Source organism: Bos taurus, chromosome 22 (assembly GCF_002263795.3).
Source record: "Bos taurus isolate L1 Dominette 01449 registration number 42190680 breed Hereford chromosome 22, ARS-UCD2.0, whole genome shotgun sequence".
NCBI classification, from domain to species: Eukaryota; Metazoa; Chordata; class Mammalia; order Artiodactyla; family Bovidae; genus Bos; species Bos taurus.
Window position 1 is genome coordinate 30833931 of NC_037349.1, and position 19875 is coordinate 30853805.

Here is a 19875-nt window from a genome sequence, read left to right on the forward strand (position 1 = left end):
TGTCACGAAAGTGTCTGTAGGGAGCTTATTTGAAACACTGAGCACTCCCAAGTACAGTTAAACTGAAGTTTATATAACTTTGTCTTAAAGAGAGATATGGGCAAGAGAGAGGGAGACAAAGTCAAAAATTCTTTTGGAGAGAGCAGAGAATGTTAAGACTAGAAAAATTAAGAAAATCAATTCTGAAGTATAAATCTAAGATGGTAAAAAATATGACTTCATTTTAAAACACTTGATTTATTCACAGAACTTCAGGAATACAATAATGCAATATGTGAAAAACTCTTACAAAGAATTTCCATTGGCTTTGAGAGGTTACAGGCAGTGAGATTCTGAACCTAAAAATAAAAAATAGAGGCTCCTTCAGTCAGTTCAGTTCAGTCACTCAGTTGTGTACAACTCTTTGCGACCCCATGGACTGCAGCCTGCCAGGCCTCCCTGTCCATCACCAACTCCCGGAGTCCACCCAAACTCATGGCCATCGAGTCGGTGATGCCATCCAGCCATCTCATCCTCTGTCGTCCCCCTCTCCTCCTGCCCCCAATCCCTCCCAGCATCAGAGTCTTTTCCAATGACTCAACTCTTTGCATGAGGTGGCCAAAGTATTGGAGTTTCAGCCTCAGCATCAGTCCTTCCAATGAACATCCAGGACTGGTCTCCTTTAGGATGGACTGGTTGGATCTCTTTGCAGTCCAAGGGACTCTCAAGAGTCTTCTCCAACACCACAGTTCAAAAGCATCAATTCTTCGCCGCTCAGCTTTCTTTACAGTCCAACTCTCACTTTCATACATGACCACTGGGAAAACCACAGCCTTGACTAGATGGACCTTTGTTGGCAAAGTAATATCTCTGCTTTTGAATATGCTATCTAGGTTGGTCATAACTTTCCTTCCAAGGAGTAAGTGTCTTTTAATTTCACGGCTGCAGTCACCATCTTCAGTAATTTGGGAGTCCCCCAAAATAAAGTCTGACACTGTTTCCACTGTTTCCCCATCTATTTGCCATGAAGTGATGGGAACAGATGCCATGATCTTAGTTTTCTGAATGTTGAGCTTTAAGCCAACTTTTTCCACTCTCCTCTTTCACTTTTATCAAGAGGGTTTTTAGTTCCTCTTCACTTTCTGCCATAAGGGTGGTGTCATCTGCATATCTGAGGTTATTGCAAATAAAAAGTAAAAATAGAGTTACCGTATGATCCAACAATCCCACTCCTGGGCATATATCTGGAGAAAACCCTAGTTCAAAAAGATGCATGCACCCCAACGTTCATTGCAACACTATTTACAATAGACAAGACATGGAAGCAACCTAAATGCCCATTGACCAATGAATGGGTAAAGAAGATGTGGTACGTATATACAATGGAATACTATTTAGCCGTAAAAAACAACAAAATAATGCCATTTGCAGCAACATGTAAGGACCTAGAAATGGACACACTGAGTGAAATACGTCAGACAGAGAAAGACAAATATTATGTAATACTGCTTATATGAGAAATCTAAGAAAGGGTACAAATGAAATTATCTACAAAGCAGAAATAAAGTTACACCTGGGCTTCCCAGGTATTGCTAGTGGTAAAGAACCTGCCTGCCAAGGCAGGAGACACAAGAGACACAGGTTTGATCACTGGGTTGGGAAGATCCCCTGGAGGAGGGCACGGCAACCCACTCCAGTATTCTTGCTTGGAGAATCGCATGGACAGAGAAGCCTGGCTGGCTACATTCCATGGGGTCTCAAAGAAGGAGACATGACTGAAGCGATTTAGCACTCATAGTACACACGTGGCTACCAAGGGGTAAGGGAGCGAGTGATAAATCGGGAGCTTGGGACTGGCATATACATACTACTATATACAAAACAGATAACTAAGAAGGACCCACTATATAGCACAGGGAACTCTGCAACTCTACTCAATACTCTGTAAGGGCCTATATGGAAAAAGAAGCTAAGAAAGAGTGGATATATGTATGTGTATAATTGATGCACTTTTCTGTACCCCTGAAACTGACACGACATTGTAAATCAACTATACTTCATAAAATTTTTTTTTAAAATATATAAATCTGAGGGGGAAAAAAGAGAATCCAAAAAAACATTTGAGTAAGAATAGAAACAAAGATTTTAATACAAATTACCTATATAAATTTTGCAGAAAGTTTACTGTTTCTATGAAAATAAGTTTTAATTATAATTGTGAATTTTAATAATTATGAGTTATATAATAACTTCATTATAATAATTATGAATTAGAATTAACAGTGAATAAGAGCTTTATAAAAAACTTAATTTGAAGAGTTTATGCCATGAAGGATGGGTATAAATTCAATAGGAGTGTCCTTTACAATTAAACATCTATATTAACATAAAAGCTAAAGACAGAAAGACGTATGTAATGTTAGTTATATTTTATATTCTGAAAATATCAGACAATATTAGGTAGTTGAGATAAGCTATTAGGTTGTGTTTTCACATGTGCATTAAAAAGTAAATAGTACTTAACAAATTCTCTATTTTTTAAAATAGCTTACAGCACCCAGTGTTCCCAGCAGTCTCCTATTTAAGTACTAACCAGGCCTGATTCTGCTTAGCTTCTGAGAGCAGATGAGATCAAGCACATTCAGGGTGCGATGGCAAGACCACAGACAGAAATGAACAAATTCTTGATGTACTTTTCCACATCTTAATGGGAAGCATTTTAACATATTGTTGACCCAGCAGTTGATCATGACAGAGTTATCACCAACCTGTGCTTGCTCATGAAAATTCTTTGCACGAGCGAGTGTCAGAAGAATGGAAGAAAGTTTTGGGGAATAATAATGGAACACTCTTTAAGGGATGCTAATGCTCATAGTGGCACAGGAGACAGGAGTATAAGGAAAAATACAAACATCAACAACTGCGTAAAACACAAATTCAGAAGAGTTGGACTATAAATGTGCAGACATTTTAGAAAGATTTCAATTTATTTTACTTATGTTTTCCTTTTTCTGTTTGCACAAGTGTGAAATATGATAAAAAATGTGTCTAAGTCTAAAACTGTTCTTTTGGTAAGTACAGAATAAAAATTCTAGGTGATAAGAAAGCATCACATTATAGTTTGAGCAGCACTGTGCTTCTGCTTTTCCTTTCTTAGTGGAAAATGAAAAAACGGTGCATCTTACAATTGACAGTATCTTAAATTCAATGAACTATGGGACTAAGTTTGGACCACACCCTTCACTGCCTCCAAAATGAAGCAAAGAAAGTGTGGGAGAAATTGAGATGAAAATACTGACCAAGAAGGATACTACCCACCTCTCTCCTCCTCCCCATTAAATGGAAAAAAGCAAAGATAATAAGATGTATTCACTGCATTGTTGATTAATAAAGACAAAAGTACAAAGTTGGTGAGCATTTTCTCTATGGCAAAGTGTGTCATGATTAAACAAATAATTAAATCGATTTCACAGATGATTTTGGTGTTTAATCTTAGTCTGCCACTGTCACTTAATCTGAAATCCAATTTCACGTCTGCTTTGTACATCAAAGAGCAACACAGGTCCATGCTATATATTTCTCAAAGGAAAAAGTTCAATTAAAAGAGAAAAACTTTCCCAAATAGTAAGGTTGAAGCGGATGCATTCGGTAGAGTATCACTACATTTGGCAGTTCTATAGAGCAAGTCGATTTTCTCCCAGATAAATTATTCTTCAAGAATATCTTCAATGTCAAGCCTAAAATGTTGTCTTTACAATACTGCCAGTCACTTATTGTACACGTTCTCTTTCAACTGATTTATCTATCAGGGTCTTTGTGTCTCTGTTGATTAAAAGTCAACCCTGCATACATTTCATTTTCCTGATCTATTTGACAGAATCCGAGGGAAACAGTGGAGGAGAGGATCCTGCTTCCATAGTTACATCACTCTGTTTGAGATTCCACTGAAATTCAGCAATAAATAATACCAACTCCAGCTTTATAATGTAACTTCCATTTTGTGAAAAGCTATTTTCATTTTGGCACATTAACTAGTACAATATGAAAATGAAAAATCCTAAAGTGAATATAAAAATCTGTATACCCTCCAGCTGATTCTTCAAAGTTCATTTTCAAAATGTACTTGTTTGGAGAGTCTCTGCAGTAGGAAAACTGTATTTACCAAACCATGTAGCACATTCCTAGACAGACACAATACCACTAAATCAGTCCATTTAATGTTGGCACTTGCCTTCCTTGGGAGTTTGATTTCGAGCACTGTTCTCCTTTTCTCACTGATAATATAATTTTTGGAGTATCCAGGAACTGCTGGCAAATTTCAATTATACCTAGTTGTAGCAGGAACAAAACCATGTGTGGCACAAAGACGGCCACATTTCCCAGCCTCCCTGCAGTCCAGTGGGATCACGTGATTCTATTCTGGCTAATAGAATGTGGAGAGAATAGATACATCCACTTCAAAGCCTCATCTTTCTGTTTCTTTGCTTGTTGGATGACAGATACCAAAAATCCAGGAGGACTCTTGAGATTTCATGAAAGGATGAATAAGAGGAGGTAGCCTGGGTTCTGTGTGCCTCTGGGGAGCAGAGCAATCTGTCATTCCCAGCTCACATTTAACTATGCCAAGAGTACAATATCAGCCCCCATACAGCAAACTGCTGAAATGCTGGGCCCATTTGTTACAGCAGCTAGGGTTACTTAACCTGACTAGAAAAAAAGAATCTTACAGAGAAGTCCCCAACTATATGCTTTAGTAGCTCGACTAGGTATTTTATAATATAGATAGATGGTGTATAATATAGGCCTTCATAACATGGGAAACCATAGTCCAAATGCTCAATAAAAGTTCTGCACATTCATCCCTCTGCTTCAGAAATATTTGAGGGTACCTGTATTTCAAGCTTTGGCATAAGTTCAAGGCACGTAATAATAAGCTAAATAGACATGGTGCTTTTCTTCACGAAGGTTATAGATCAGGAGGTAGATTCCAGGCAATGGATCATACATATAAATGCACAATAACAACCCTGATCATTTCTATTACATGAGTATCATGATCTTATCAGACATAAAGAGAGAGGCATTTGCCTTAATTAAGGATGTGCCCATGAAGAAGGATTCCATGTTAGGGGGACAGATATGCAATTACTATGTAGAATTTAGATAGCATGAAATAACATGAAAGCCAGATTACACGGGGGTTGGAGAATAAAAGGGCATTAGTGTAAGATGAGCCTGGATGAGAATGCAGGGCCAAACCATGCAAGAGTATGTATTGATATTTTCCTCTTTGCTCAGACACTAAATGCTTTTTTTCTCTTTGAAAAAGACTGCTCCAGCTACAGTGTCGAAGAATGGATTGAACATCAACGTGTACCTATATTTACATGAAGAGAGTATGTAACAACACGAATATTACCTGTCAGTATACAGATACCTCAGAAATGAAAAGAAATATAAAAACAGCTCAGCACTGGACATGTTTTTAGATTGGATGGTTGTTTTGGTAAATTTTGGTTACTTAAGAATTTTTGCCTGTCCCCCTCCCCCAACCCCTTTAAAGCAATTACAGATCATCTGGTTGTTCAATCTGCTAAGTCTGAGACAGGAGACACATGCCATAGGACACTGAGAACACCCAAAACAAATTAACTGCAGCAAAATATGAGGCTAGTTTGAGTGACAATTTTCTCTTCAGTGATTCTAGCGCCCATTGCCTTTGGGAAACCTACAAGTCACTCAACCACACCAGCCACTGAGAGGGACTCCCTATAAGAGGCATTGGGATCCCTCGGTTCTCATTACTGGAACAACATTCCTACATTTCAGTTTCTCCACAGAATTTTTGAAGATGTGTACTCCAAACAGAAAGGAGAAAGATGTCTTCAGCCTCCCTGATTTACACAGATCTCAAGCATGGATGCCATCTTTCTTAGACTATCTCCCAAATCCTGAAAGAATTATATGTTGATGGCTCCAAGCTTTACCCTGATTTTTTTTTTCCTCTCTGTATATAAAAACCAGTGGTATAGAGGCTTACAATTAAATAATCATCTTGAGACATTCCCTGTCAAAATTCTGGGCCTCAGTCTGATTTCTTGCCCTTGTGATTCAGGCGGGGGAGCCTGGCAATCACACCTTTCCAAACATGTAAACAACAGAGCAGGTTCATACTGGCCCTCTCTCCTCCATGCATGAGAAAAAGACGTGGGAGCCCAGCTCTTTGCGGCTTTTCATGTTTAGATCCACTACACCTTTCTAGAAGCAGTATCTACTGAGAATGCTAAATAGGCACCCCTTGCATTGAGATGCCTCTAAAAGATATTGCTTCCCTGTAAAAAAGGATGATTACTTCCAAGTAGCTATTTTCTAGGTACAATTGTAGACCTTCAAAGTCAGTTTGTTAATTTGGTGATATTAACTTTTGAGTCACTTGACTAGTCAGTTTAGGAAGCAACAATTCTCTTAAAACTCTTATAATTACATTTGGACAAGTTTGCGCGTAGGACCACAAGTCCACCAGCTTATTATAACCATGGCGCATTTCACACACCATCTTCATTATCTTGTGCTAAAGAAGAGAACGCACACTCTTCTGTGGGTAATTTTAGATCGGCCACTGACACACTCCACAGTGTTTATAAAGAAAACAAAACTTGGATGTTGGCCCTTTTAATTATAACTGGCAGAACTGCTACACCCAAAAATCACATAATCTCTTCACCATATTATATCTTTGAAGACATCTGCTTACAAAGCAGTAACAAGGAACTCGGAATCTAAAAACAAACTTTGTACTAGATTGATTGGTTTGGCGAGCCATGCTTCTGAAGTACTGGCGGATTCTGAAAGATGTCTTCCTGAACTTCAAAAAAAGCTTAAAATATGCTACCATGGAGCTACATCAAATTGTCCTTGGTCTGGACTGGCAGATTAGAGCCCATTATTAGGGTCCCTATTATTGCTAAAGAAAGTCAACTGGCTCAATGGAAGATGCCATAAATTTCACCAGCCATTTCTACTGGTTCACAGTTTCCAAATAAATGTCTAGCTAATGAAACATTTTGATAAGTTTGGGGCACTATTTCACCTGAGAAATTACCACCCTCAAGGTGCTATTTTCTAGGTGTTTTAAATAATATTTTGAGGATGATTGAGAACACTAGACACTCCACCAAAGCTGATCTATGACATCATCTCAACTATTCATCAAACATGTGCTTCTCTTCTCATGAATTTGGACATGATCTGAGCTCATCTTTGAGTTATTACTCCGTGATCCTAGTCACTTACCTTGGAGCAGATCTTATAGCTTGCAGAGTTTTTAAGCTCATGGTACTTTAATCTGAAAGATAAAAATGGAACAAGTACTTATTAGTTAAACTGTGCTCTGCAGATGGGTACGAATCTTTCTTTTTCTAGGTGAACTGTAGACATGTATTTGAATTAAGAGTGTGAAAAAAAAAAAGCCAAGCCCAATGCAAAAGCCTGAATTTGTTGCCAAAATAAAATTGCCTACGTTTTATGTAGTCATCTAATTCATAAGGTTCCACCCTCCTTCCACAACTCCAGCCAAAGAGTCTGTTTTTCCTTCCCTCACAGTATTTTCTGGAATCCAGGACTAGTTGTTAAGCCCTAACGTGACTTTAGATGCCTGCTGGAAAAGTGAAAGCAATCTCATTGTGCTGCATGAGTTCAACCAAAATGATTCATGCTGAGGTTTGACAGAAAACAACAAAATTCTGTAGAGCAATTATCCTTCAATAAAAAAATAAATGAAAAAAAATGACTAACGGATTTTAACATTTAGAATATCCAATTGGACAAATATTTACTGCTCAGTGAGTACGTTTATTTTAAGAATCTTAGTCCAAAATGACTTTGCTGGTGTTAATGCTGTGAACATTTGTCTATATTTCAGACAAACTGATCCCCCCGACCTCGGATGTTAAAAATTACAATTGTAAATAGGTACACTGCCTACAAATTCTCAAATTGTGTATATATTTTTTAAACATCAAAAGTGCTCAAAACACTTCAAAGATGTTGACATTTTGTTGTCATTCTAACATAAATTTTATTAGCCGAAAGTGTGTTTTTTTCCTTCAAAATGTTTTTCTGAGAAGCGCAGAGTAACTGCGCTAAATCCAGAGCACTGAACTATTAACTGTTAACAGGGGGCGGGTTTTCAGGTTCCGGTATTTTAGTGCATGCATGGATGTAAGTATTTTGCTCATACTTCTCTCTCTTGCAAATATGTAAGCCAAGAAAGTTAATAATTTTGATATGAATTAAAAACTTCTGAAGGTCTTCATATACAAAGCATGGACTTGAGAAACATTAGAATTAGCAAACCACTAGGAGAACAGAAAGTGTGAAAGTTAAAAAAAAAAAAAAAGAAGAAGAAGGATTACAGCACGAAGAATGATTTATTTTAATGGAGCTAGTTCAATATTTCCATTTTGGGTATGTATGGTACAGTTTCTCCAACATATTTTCTGTTTTCTTTTTTTGCTAGGTCAAGTCAGGAAGACTTTGGCTGAAGAAAATCAGAACAGACAAGAGATAACACAAGAGAAAAATAAAATTATCCCATGAGGCTGTCATTCTAGAACTTTCTGTTTGCCAGGGAGTGAAACTGCAATTTTGGGACTAGGTATATTTGGGTAAAGCCTTGGGTTCTCAGGACTTGCAGAGAACACAGAGAGGGCCGAAGAGCAGCAGGGGCTTCTAAACAGAAGAGTTACACAGCATGTGCTGAATCTTACTTTCTTTATGGTGTCTAGTGTTGTGTCTGCAGAGAGACGTCCCAGTTATAACTTTTGGGTAGCTTTTATGCAAGTTTGCTTTGCAGGCTTGGTCTTTTAAGGTGTTTTCCCAGGCCAAGTAAAATCTTGACCCTCAAAAGAGGATACATACATATGAACCACTGCAAATGAATTTGCCTCCCAGGCTGCAAACACAAAATTCCTTGCAGGCGCAGAGAATCTAGAAAACCTGTGACTTTAGCACGGCTCTCTCAAATGTGAAGGAAGCAAGCTCTCAGCTTCTTTTTCTTCTTGTAGGGGATGTAAATATGTACTTTCTGCAATGAGTAATGGTACTAATAAAATTATGTTTATTATCATTTTATTCATGCCATTTTATTATAAAGGAAGATGGGCAGTCAGGTAACAAAACAGCCATAACAAGGGAAGGGCTCCTGTGCTCTTTTTAAATCAATGCTCTAAAACAATTGGGAAGGGCATTAATAGAATGCCCAGTGAAAGACAGACTCCATAAACCTCAATGTTCACTTGGGGTTCGTCAAATAATGGACCGTTGGCCTATTTTTCAAGCCACTTTTCTGCAGTAACTTGACATTTGATAGGATTACCTCTGGATTTTGGTGCGAGTCTCTGCCGTGCCTGAGAAGATTGTCATCTTTTGATTTAAAGATAACAGCCGATCATGTGAAAAGGTTCTGTAGAGTCAGCCTGTGACTCATAACCAAATATCAAGAAAGATTTTGTCTACAGTTTGCTTTCTTACCTCACTGTTGTAACTGAAAAGATCAAATGACTAGTTTCCATTATAAACATCGTCTATTTATTTTATAAAAAAAAATGTCTGACATTCTTCAGAGATGAAATATATGAGGATCATAAAACTCAGAGGTGTTTCTTTCCCCCTGAAAACTCAAAGCATTGCTGATTATAATTTCAGTTCCAAAGTTTCACCAAAAAAGATGAATCAATTTTGTTTAAGCAGAACATTGAACAATTAAAAGAAAAACCCGAACGGGTCAGACATAGATAAAACTGAACGATGAGGCAATGGAATTATACACAGGAGAACAAACAAAACATACCTAAAACATGCCGACAAGGCAACTGACCATTAGAAATACAGTTAATAAGTTCCCAAACATGCAAGTAGGAATTTTAAAATTAAGCCTCCCAATTGCCAATTTCAAAAAGTGTAATGAGTTTAGAGTAGCATTTTTATTATGCATAGTTTTATGTCTTTGGATTTCAAAATCACCTAGCATGCATGTTCAACTTTGCTACAATTTCCGGGCTGTTTTCATTTCTATTTTAAAAAGGCTAAACAGTAAGATGTGCCTCTGCTTTGCATTCTAATTGCACGTAACTGATTTGCACAGCAGAACAAAAAACTCATTTTCAGATTAAGAATCGTGCACTAAGAAATAATTATTGTTCTACCAGAAAAAAAAAAATATTTTCCCACATCCTTCTCTCCTCATTTATGGAAACTGATTTCTAGGTTTCCCCCGGGTTGATCTCTTTTATAGACCACCATGCATTGCTCTTTAGGGACTAAAATAATGCAAATGAAAGCAAGGAACATACAACTGTTTTGACTACATTCTTCTGCTTGCAACATAACACTTGCCTTTTATTATTTTATCTTCAACAATCAAGGGGTGACTAAATGGTTGCAGGTGGTGATGAAAATAAAAGCCATCCATCATTATTTATTAGGCATGAAAAAGATACACAATAATGTAATTTAATCTCAGAGCAGACAATTATTTCCACATATTGATAATACAATGTGAAAACTGTCATGAATTCTAATATGATATTTTGGCTTTATTGGTGCACCACGGCCAGCATGACAAATAATGAAATTGCATCAAAAAGAAAAAAAAAAGAGATAATTATGTGCATATGCCAATATCAGGGATGGAAAACATATCACCAAATTTTTAAAGCTTCTTCATTATTACTTGAACAAGCCAAAAGTTTGAGGTGGAAAAAGGCACATTTTCAGTTTTTGCTATTTAAAACACAATCTATTACATTCACACCACAATCTATAATCTGAATAAACACTGACTATGTAAGTGTTTTATCATATAAAAGTTTTGAAGACCAGCCAGTCTGCTAAAATATTTGCAAGAAGTATATATACACTCTAGGGTCAAATTTCTAACATGTTCTTTGGTTCACTGTAGTCTGGTAAAAATCTGCAGATGAAAAGTCTGTGATCTCTTCTTTGGGTAGCATACACATGGCTATTAAATGTAGCAAAGAACGTACCTTTTAGCCAAATAAAGCAAGAAATGGTTGAAAATAAACATCTTTGGTAGGAAAAATTCTGACTGATGAAATGCCTGGGCAAAAAAAATGTGAAAGCTAGTTTTTCGTTATGTTAAATGATTCCTACTTCTACTAGGTTGTTGAACTCTACCTTCAAATAGCACTTGGAAGGTGAAAATATGACAAAGAAGGAACAAAGTAGCATTTCACCTCTGCAGATGGGAACCCAAAATCATCTAATGACACCTATTTGAATAGATTTTGGTTTCTGCCAGAAGAGCAATCATGACTAGAGACTTTCCTAGTTAGAAATAAATGAGATGATTTTTAAAGTAACTGTTAATTATACAGTGTACACAAACACACACGTTTATGTGTGTGTACACACTGTATAATGAGACACACATATTCATTCTACAACACACAGACACAGCATTCTCTTTCTCTGTACTTTCTCAGAGACTAATTTATTTGCAGTTCACATGTAGATTAGAAATAGGAATATAAGCTTATTGGATAAGATAAATGACCTCCTCTTAGAAAAATGTCTTTTAGAATTATTAAGGAAGGAAAATATTTTAGACTTGGATTGAGTGGTGGGCAAGACCTGGAAGAAAAAGTGTCTCTGAGTGATCACAACACTGAGACCATTCTGGGCTCGGAGAGAAAATTTATATATCGTGTGGTTACTCAATTTTATAAAGGGAACCTAAGAACAAGTGTAGGCACTGGGTAGGAAAAACAAATGAAAGGAATAATTTAAAAAGTCAATAAGCCACAGGAAATCTGGAGACTGTTTCAAAACACCTTATTGGAAGCCTAGCAAAAGTATGTGCCAGAGATCAAAGGGACACTTGGAAATGTGGCCCAAGTAAGGAAACCAGGGAGATCCGCAAACTATGGCAGGTCAGGTGTGAACAAGAATGCAGGCGAGCCAAAAGAGAATTCAAGAGTCCCTTGCAAGTGACTCCAAAACTAATAAAAATGTTCTTCAAAATATATCCATGGCAGAAAACCAAGTAGAGAACTAATGGGCTGATCAAGTGACCCCCTCTGGGCAAAAGAGATATTCTTCTTGGAGGATAGAAACCCTTCTGATTTTATTAAAGATGCTTCATTCATTTATACACTGACTTTAATTCACTCATTAAATTACCTATCCATCCTATCATCTATTTATTAAAAAAATACAGAATGCCTACCATGAACCAGACTTTGGGTTCAGTACTGGGAATACGGGCTTCTCTGGTGGAAGTACTAGAGAACCCACCTGCCAATCAGGAGATGTGGGTTTGATCCCTGGGTCAGGAAGATCCCTTGGAGAAGGAAATGGCAACCCATTTCACTATTCTTGCCTGAAAATCTGATGGACAGAGAAGACAGGTGGGTTACAGTCAATGGGGTCACAAAACAGTCAGACATGACTTAGTGAGTAAAGAGCAACTGGGAATACAGAATGACATAGGTCATTCATTCATTTATTCTTTCTTTTCACTCATTCAATCATCGATTCATCCATACATCCTGTGTTTGGCTACCTATTCATTCCATCAAAAAATTACAGAATGTATATCCTGAGACAGAACTTAAGTTAAATGCTTGGAATAGATTAATACATAAGACATTCATTTAGTAAGTCAACAAATATTTGTGCCAAACCCTGGTCTAATTCTTTGAGATAGATCAGTGAACGGCAGCAGAGACACTTGCCCTGTTTGAACCAACTTTCTTTTCTAGCAGAGTAGCAGTGGAGGTAGGCAACCTATATGACCAACAATTAATCACAAAATCAAAAGCGATCATTTTAATATGATAGGTATTGATATTATGGAGGAGAAGTTCGGACAGTTGTGAGTGTCTGACAGTGTGTACTTGATTTAATAGACCTACAGGAAGAAAGCAGAGACAGTAGCAGGAGGTGAGGACGAGCACATGGCACAAAGGTCATATTATCCGGGACATGAAGAACACTAGACTCTACCTGAAGAGCAAGAGGAGCAGCTGAAGGCTTTAAGCAAGTGTGATCTACTTGAAAAGTCTGATACGCTGCTTTTCAAAACACATCTTGGGCCCGGGCTTCAGGTGGAGTGAAAGTTGAAGTCCATGCAATGACGTACGAGACCTTCTATAGCATATCCACTGTCAGTCCCTGACTAAATTTTTTTTCTTTACCACCTCCCCCGGCTCAATCTATTCTAGCTACACTGGGCTCCCTGTGTCCACTGGCTATTTCCTCCTCTTGCTTAATCCAAATGGATGCACCCTTACCTTTGTCAAATCCTTGCTCAAATCTCCCCTTGTCTATGAGGCATGACCTGAGGACCAGAATTCCCTGCCATCTCTACCTTATCCTGCTTTGCACTCCCCTACCCCACCTTGTAGCATTCACTGCCTTCTGATGTACACTTTATTACTTTGTATCCTTGGGTTCTGCATCTGTGGATTCAACCAACTGCAGACTGAAAATACTTGGGGAAAAAAAATTGAGCAAGTCTTGAAAAGGGAAACTTGAATTTGCCAGTAACTAGTTACACAGAATATTTACAACTATTTACACAGCAATTTACATTGTATTTGTAACTATTTACATAGAATGAGGTATTACAAGTAATCTAGCAATGATTGAAAGAATACAGAAGGGTATGCCTAGGTTATATGCAAAGGCGGCACCATTTCATGTAAGGGATTTCAGAATCTGCAGATTCTGGTATCTATCGGGGCTCCTGGAACCAATCTGTCCCAGATAGTGAGGGACGACTGTGCAAACCATCCTCATTCTCTATTTATTGTGCTTTGCTTCACTGCACTTCATAAATGTTGCATTTTTTTTTTTTTAACAAACTGAAGGTTTGTGGCAACCCTGTGTCAAGTAAGTCAACCTTTATTATTTATTTTCAAAAGCATTATTTTAAAATTAAGGTATGTAGATTGTTTTTTAAGACAGCGTTATTGCACACAGTAGACTACAGTGTAATGTAAATATAATGTTATATGCAGTGAGAGACAAAGTCATATGACTCACTTTAGGATGGTATTCCCATTACTGCAGTGGTCTGGAATCAAAACTTCAGTATCTCTGAGGTCTGCCAGTACTGTCTGTATCTTCCCAGGAAAATGGATTCTTCATGAGCCAAGAGTTTTTGTCTTTTGTTCATGTTTACCTTAGTCAACTAAAAACTGAAGTAGTGTCTGGGACACACAACTCAACAGTCATTTGCTGAACAGATAAATTAATGAATATGTTGGAAAACATGGTTATATTGGCATTTAAAAATGACTCTGGTTGAAGTTTGAAGAATAATTTGGGAAAAATTAAGTGTAGATCTAGAAAAACAAGAGGATATTTTAAGGGGCTAATAAAAAGCAATGACAATTTAGGCTAGGGTGAAGGTGTCAGAAATGGAGAGAAGTCAACTGATTTGTAAGATTTTTTAGTAGAATCAACTCCTGTTTGTAGTAGAGTGCTGGAGTTGGTATGTACTGGTTTACAAGAGCCAGTGATTAAATTTTGAGTAATTTTGTTAGTTGCCTGTTAAGCATGGTTTTCAAAAATTAAATTATATCAACTTGTAATTAATTATATTAAAACAAAGTTAACAAATATTCAACAGGAATTAATTCCTAAGCCTCTATTTTACTATGTTTAACTATTACCTGGACCTAACAGAAGCAGGAGATATTAAGAAGAGATGGCAAGAATACACAGAAGAACTGTACAAAAAAGATCTTCACGACCCAGATATCACGATGGTGTGATCACTGACCTAGAGCCAGACATCCTGGAATGTGAAGTCAAGTGGGCCTTAGAAAGCATCACTATGAACAAAGCTAGTGGAGGTGGTGGAATTCCAGTTGAGCTATTCCAAATCCTGAAAGATGATGCTGTGAAAGTCCTGTACTCAATATGCCAGCAAATTTGGAAAACTCAGCAGTGGCCACAGGACTGGAAAAGGTCAGTTTTCATTCCAATCCCAAAGAAAGGCAATGTCGAAGAATGCTCAAACTACTGCACAATTGCACTCATCTCACACGCTAGTAAAGTAATACTCAAAATTCTCCAAGCCAGGCTTCAGCAATATGTGAACCGTGAACTTCCTGATGTTCAAGCTGGTTTTAGAAAAGACAGAGGAACCAGAGACCAAATTGCCAACATTGGCTGGATCATGGAAAAAGCAAGAGAGTTCCAGAAAAACATCTATTTCTGCTTTATTGACTATGCCAAAGCCTTTGACTGTGTGGATCACAATAAACTGTGGAAAATTCTGAAAGAGATGGGAATACCAGACCACCTGATCTGCCTCTTGAGAAATTTGTATGCAGGTCAGGAAGCAATAGTTAGAACTGGACATGGGACAACAGACTGGTTCCAAATAGGAAAAGGAGTTCATCACGGCTGTATATTGTCACCCTGTTTATTTAACTTCTATGCAGAGTACATCATGAGAAATGCTGGACTGGAAGAAACACAAGCTGGAATCAAGATTGCTGGGAGAAATATCAATAACCTCAGATATGCAGATGACACCACCTTTACGGCAGAAAGTGAAGAGGAACTAAAAAGCCTCTGGATGAAAGTGAAAGTGGAGAGGGAAAAAGTTGGCTTAAAGCTCAACATTCAGAAAATGAAGATCATGGCATCTGGTCCCATCACTTCATGGGAAATAGATGGGCGAACAGTGGAAACAGTGTCAGACTTTATTTTGGGGGGCTTCAAAATCACTGCAGATGGTGACTGCAGCCATGAAATTAAAAGACGCTTACCCCTTGGAAGGAAAGTTTTGACCAACCTAGATAGCATATTCAAAAGCAGAGACATTACTTTGCCAACAAAGGTTTGTCTAGTCAAGGCTATGGTTTTTCCTGTGGTCATGTATGGATGTGAGAGTTGGACTGTGAAGAAAGCTGAGCGCTGAAGAATTGATGCTTTGAACTGTGGTGTTGGAGAAGACTCTTGAGAGTCCCTTGGACTGCAAGGAGATCCAACCAGTCCATTCTGAAGGAGATCAGCCCTGGGATTTCTTTGGAAGGAATGATGCTAAAGCTGAAACTCCAGTACTTTGGCCACCTCATGCGAAGAGTTGACTCATTGGAAAAGACTCGGATGCTGGGAGGGATTGGGGGCAAGAGGAGAAGGGGACGACAGAGGATGAGATGGCTGGATGGCATCACTGACTCGATGGACATGAGTCTGAGTGAACTCTGGGAGTTGGTAATGGACAGGGAGGCCTGGTGTGCTGCGATTCATGGGCTCACAAAGAGTCAGACACGACTGAGGGACTGATCTGATCTCATCTGATCTGATGCTCTCAAGGCTATTTATGTCTATTGTGTTTCTATGGGAAATATCAAATGGTGTGTTACTGTGCAAATTTTTTCAACCCTGTATTCAGTTATGTCACACTGGTAGCTTGAAATCAGAGAAGTATTTATTCCTTGGTAATTGTCAAATGCTATATGATTTATAGCATTTGATCTTGCTGATTGAGCTTGCTTTATTATCTTGCTGATTTTGCAGACTTAAGAAAGTGATGGAGAAAATGTTAATAATGCAGATTATTTTTAGAAGTATATCATGCCTGCAGATATTTCATTGTGAATATCACACAAAATTGAGGAACTATTTCTCCAGGATGTGAAAACAGTTATCTGATTCAGCAAAGAAGTCATTCACATCACTGATAAAAGAATGAAATTCTGACATATATCTGTGTTGTTTCACTCTTATCTTTTCTCTTTAATGCAAGGCAAACTATCAACCAACATATGTATCTGAGTTACTTGTTAGTTTCAACCTTAAGTTGGCTATGGAACCAAGAGTTTTGCAAAATCAAAACATTTTATGAGAATTCATTGGCTTATCATTGTAAGTTGTGTACTATACATTCTTTTTCTAAATTTTTTTTTTTTTTGGCTGTGCCACATGGCATGTGGGATCCTAGTTTACTGACCGGGAATTGAACCCAGGTCTCCTGCAGAGGAAGTATAGAGCCCTAACCATTGGACTACCAGGGAAGTCCCTACATATTCTTTATATTAATAAAATGTGTATGTGTGTGTTAGTCGCTCAGTTGTGTCAGACTCTTTGTGACCCCATGAACTACAGCTTGCCAGGCTCCTCTGTCCACGGAATTCTCCAGGCAAGAATACTGGAGTGGGTTGCCATTCCCTTCTCCAGGGGATCTTCCTAACCCAGGGATCAAACCTGGGTCTCTCACATTGCAAGCAGATTCTTTACTGTCCAAGCCACCAGGGAAGCCCAGCAAAATGTATGATAAATGTAAACATATAAACATTTTCTTTCTGGAGAACTGATTGTTAAATAGTGTATCACTGATTATATAGGAGTCAAAGAGGCCCTTATATACCCAGAGACAGAGAATAATAAAAATGCTGCAAGTTTTTGCCTTCAATTGCCTAAATGATGGATCCCATAGCTCTATACAGGAACATATAGGTTTGATATAGGAACATCAAACATATAGGAACATCAAATGTAGGTTTGATGGATTGGGTTAGGGAAGGCGGTGTCATGGATCAGGTTGGGTGATATTGAATTTGAAGAGACAGGTAGCAGCAACATGGGTGGTGTCATGAGATAGAAGCCACTGGACTGTCTGACTCACTCCATGGAATTCAGATACCTTGAAGAGCTGCCCAGTACACAGTGGACTTTTCTTACGTAAGAGATGAATTTTGGTTGTGGTAAGCCATTGAGGTTTTAAGGGCTGTTTGTTACCACACCACAATTTAGATTAGAATGACCCTTATAGAAATTACTGTTGGAAATAAGTATTATCAAAACCTAAAATAGGAGGCACTGACTTGATATTTCTGTGAAACAAGAAAGAAAACAAATTTCATGGCTCAGAAACAGAGGATGCAATAGAATAAACAATTAAATCTGATCCCGTGGAAGAATGGGAAGCTGTGCTGGAACTTTGGAAAGAGAAGCCAGCATATTTTGAAATGAGTAATGATGGGAGAAGACAATATTGGGATATTCAGACAGCTACTCAAAACCTGACTTCATACACTCAAGACTACACTGCAGAGGAATTATAAATGTGATCTTTTAAACATAGTCTAAAAGATTCTGCTTTGACAATGATGAGTGTCTTCTCAGAAGTACATGTGGTTCTGTAGATATTGACAAACAGAAAGAGGAGAAGGAGATGTGTACAGAGCCTAGTGTTATCATAGAGGAATCTTGTTTTGGAGTCAGGATTTTTAACGTTCTGTATGTTCAATAAATAAAATATTTCAGAAATAAGGATGAACAAGAGTGCAACATGATATACAAGGGAGGCAGACTTGTCTTGGTATTCAGGAAGGAGATTCAGTTCAGTTTAGTCCAGTCGCTCAGTCGTGTCCAACTCTTTGCAACTCTGTGAATCGCAGCACACCAGGCCTCCCTGTCTATCACCAACTCCCGGAGTTCACTCAGACTCTCGTCCATCATGCCAGCGATGACATCCAGCCATCTCATCCTCTGTAGTCCCCTTCTCCTCCTGCCCCCAATCCCTCCCAGCATCCGAGTCTTTTCCAATGAGTCAACTCTTCGCATGAGGTGGCCAAAGTACTGGAGTTTCAGCTTTAGCATCAGTCCTTCCAAAGAAATCCCAGGGCTGATCTCCTTCAGAATGGACTGGTTGGATCTCCTTGCAGTCCAAGGGACTCTCAAGAGTCTTCTCCAACACCACAGTTCAAAAGCATAAATTCTTTGATGCTCAGCTTCTCTCACAGTCCAACTCTCACATCCATACATGACCACAGGAAAAACCATAGCCTTGACTAGACGGACCTTTGTTGGCAAAGTAATGTCTCTGCTTTTCAATATGCTATCTAGGTTGGTCATAACTTTCCTTCCAAGGAGTAAGCATCCTTTAATTTCATGGCTGCAGTCACCATCTGCAGTGATTTTGAAGCCCCCCAAAATAAAGTCTGACACTGTTTCCACTGTTCGCCCATCTATTTCCCATGAAGTGATGGGACCAGATGCCATGATCTTCGTTTTCTGAATGTTGAATTTTAAACCAACTGTCTCATTCTCCTCTTTCACTTTCATCCAGAGGCTTTTTAGTTCCTCTTCACTTTTTGCCATAAGGGTGGTGTCGTCTGCATATCTGAGGTTATTGATACTTATTCCGGCAATCTTGATTCCAGCCTGTGCTTCTTCCAGCCCAGCGTTTCTCATGATGTACTCTGCATAGAAGTTAAATAAGCAGGGTGACAATATACAGCCTTGAAGTACTCCTTTTCCTATTTGGAACCAGTCTGTTGTTCCATGTCCAGTTCTAACTGTTGCTTCCTGACCTGCATATAGGTTTCTCAAGAGGCAGATCAGGTGGTCTGGTATTCCCATCCCTTTCAGAATTTTCCACAGTTTATTGTGATCCACACAGTCAAAGGCTTTGGCATAGTCAATAAAGCAGAAATAGATGTTTTTCTGGAACTCTCTTGCTTTTTCCATGATCCAGCCAATGTTGGCAATTTGGTCTCTGGTTCCTCTGCCTTTTCTAAAACCAGCTTGAACATCGGGAAGTTCGCAGTTCACGTATTGCTGAAGCCTGGCTTGGAGAATTTTGAGCATTACTTTACTAGCGTGTGAGATGAGTGCAATTGTGCGGTAGTTTGAGCATTCTTCGACATTGCCTTTCTTTGGGATTGGAATGAAAACTGACCTTTTCCAGTCCTGTGGCCACTGCTGAGTTTTCCAAATTTGCTGGCATATTGAGTGCTGCACTTTCACAGCATCATCTTTCACGATTTGAAATAGCTCCACTGGAATTCCATCACCTCCACTAGCTTTGTTCATAGTGATGCTTTCTAAGGCCCACTTGACTTCACATTC

At 38.4% G+C, this 19875-nt stretch overlaps 1 long non-coding RNA gene across 1 annotated transcript in view; it reads right to left on the bottom strand.

Annotated features, from left to right (window-relative positions):
• Positions 1-7269: 7269 nt before the first annotated feature.
• Positions 7270-19875, bottom strand: part of LOC104976682 (uncharacterized) — a 692169-nt gene continuing 679563 nt past the window's right edge. The window contains exon 8 of the long non-coding RNA XR_003031815.2: positions 7270-7324. This is a non-coding gene — a long non-coding RNA (uncharacterized lncRNA). The remainder of the gene's footprint in view (positions 7325-19875) is intronic.